This window comes from Pteropus vampyrus, unplaced genomic scaffold (assembly GCF_000151845.1).
Source record: "Pteropus vampyrus isolate Shadow unplaced genomic scaffold, Pvam_2.0 Scaffold233, whole genome shotgun sequence".
NCBI lineage: Eukaryota > Metazoa > Chordata > Mammalia > Chiroptera > Pteropodidae > Pteropus > Pteropus vampyrus.
The window spans coordinates 493,207-495,705 of record NW_011889014.1 but is presented as its reverse complement, the minus strand read 5'-3'; the positions used below and the strand labels follow the sequence as shown (position 1 = coordinate 495,705).

The following is a 2,499-nucleotide window of genomic DNA, read 5'->3' as shown; positions in this document are numbered from 1 at the left end:
AATAATTTGTATTTGTAATAAGGCTTTTAAGAACAGTGGTCCTCAGAGTGTGGTGTGGGATCATCCTTGGGGGGTCCTCAAAATCCATGAGGTCAAAACTATTTTCCTAATACTGTTAAGGCACTGTTTGCCTTTTTTATTATGTTGACTGACGTTTGTATCATGGTGAAAAAGCAACATTGAGTAAAAGTACTGATGCCTTAGCATGAATTCAGGCAACAAACTGTACTAGCATTCCTTATAGTTTTCACTGCCATTCGCCTGCAGTTTAAAAAATGCCATCTCACCTAAGAATATCCTTGATGAAGCAACAAACATTAATTTTATCAAAGCTCAATCTTTAAATCACATCTTTTTTATACTCTGCATGATGAATGGAAAAAACACTCAAAGCCCCTCTGCTGCGTACTGAATGAAATATGATGGTTGTTTCACAGAAAACCACTTGATAGTTTGAGTTGAGAGCTGAACTACCACTTTTTTCATGGACTACAATTTTTACTTAAAAGAACTAACGACAGACTATAGTTACTCAGACAGACACATTATTTGGCAAACATTTTTCCAACTAATCCTGTCTTTTCAAGGGAAACAACCAATAGTATTTATTTCCAATGATAAAATTTGAGTTTTGAAGCAAAAATTAGAATTTTGGAAAACTTGTATCTACTGTGATCTTGACAGCTTTCAAATACGTAAAATTTGCTAATGAGATCAGTATCACAGTAACCAATATTTTGTTTTGATATTGTATAATGAAATGTGTCAGTTTGGAAGATCTATAATAATTCAGTGAACTACTATTTTCCAAAAGACCAATACGTGATGTTTCAAAATCATGCAAGAGTAAAAGACAGACCGATAAATTTTAATAGAGCACAAAAAATTAATTGCCATGGTTTTATATTCCATAGTGCAACTAACCTTTAAGAAACTATTCGTTGAGTTTCGGTGTAGTCTTAAGAGAAGAAATTATCTTAAAAGGCTATTAAAATAATTTCATTTCCAACTAACTATTTTTAATGTGATTTCTTCATATACTTCAACCAGAACAACATATTACAATAGACTAATGCAAATCTAGATGTGAGAATCCAGCTGTCATAAGTCTGATATTACAGACCTCTATAAAAACCTAAAAAAAAAAGTCATCCTTCTCAGTAAATTTTTGTTTAGGAAAATGATTACTTTTCAGGAAAAAAAAATGTTCTACATGTTAACATATAATGGGCTTTTTATTGTTATTTTAAAATCAATTAAATGTTTTTAAATTGTTTTCAATTTCCAATCTGATAAATATCGAGAGATATAACCTATAGAAAGTTCTTTAAGATTTTCAATATTTTCAAGAGTATAAAAAGATCCTGAAACCAAAGTTTGAGAACTCCTATTTTACAGTTTAAAAAGGACCTTTACATATATTATCTCAGCTTCTCCTCTTTTAACAACTACTTAGTTATCTGCCCTCCATGACCTGGAACTAGAAAATTTCCCATGTTGTTTTTTGTTGTTAATGCTTACCTTGCATTTACAATGTTTCCAGCATTCAACTCTACCATTTCTTCAAAACCAATTGCAAATATATCAGTTGGCTTGCTTCTTTTATCTATAAGCGTCCAAGAAAGACTTTTAAAATACAGCCTTAGTCAAATGGCACCCTTCCTTCTCTCCTCCCTGCCTTGTGTCAACAACTAAGATCAATACCAGACCTCACAAAAATCCATTTTTGTGTTTTAAATTTCACCAGATTCAAATTAAAGGCAAAACCCCATGAGTGAGACACAATTACTTTAAATTTACACTTCATTCAGGAGTCCTAAGTTTTGCTTCTTTAAAGTTGTTATTCCAGACGATCCTTAGGTCCTTTCAGGAATCATTTTGAAAGAATTCTTGCTAAAGTTTAAACCATGGACAACAGAGAAACGAGCCACTTCTAAAAGGAAGAAGTGAATCAAAACTGGAGAGGTAAAGGAAATCTCCAGAAAAGACTCGAACAATAAAGTGAGGTGGTTGAGAAATCTCCAGAAAAGACTCGAACAATAAAGTGAGGTGGTTGAGAAACCACCTCAAATTAGAGATAACAGTTGGGAGAGATTTTTCACATTCAAATTTGAAAACCACAGGCTTGTTCTTTTTGCTATTTCCTAGGCGGAAGGAATCAAGGGAAACTATAAGAGATTCAGTGGTGAAGACATGCCCCTCCATGCTAGCTATTAATTTTCTACTAGTTGACAAGTACTAAGAACAGAAGCTGCTCTAGATAAACAGCCCAGGGGACCTTGGGTAGCCTAAGTATTCAGGAATGAGGATACACAGATAGAAATAACCTGTAAATACTATGAACTAGTACCGAGAAAAAAAATTAAAATGTTTAGTTACTGCTATTATATACAAGGCTTATACATACATCATCTCATTTAATAATCACAAAAATACCTTATGAGACAAATTATTTTTGCCATTTATTTACAGACATGAAACTGAGGCTCTGAAGAACTA

The 2,499-nt window shown here is 32.8% G+C and overlaps 1 protein-coding gene across 5 annotated transcripts in view; it reads right to left on the bottom strand.

Moving 5' to 3' along the window:
• Nucleotides 1-2,499, bottom strand: part of SYNJ1 (synaptojanin 1) — an 86,173-nt gene that overhangs the window by 37,138 nt on the left and 46,536 nt on the right. The gene's annotated exons all lie outside the window — the stretch shown is intronic.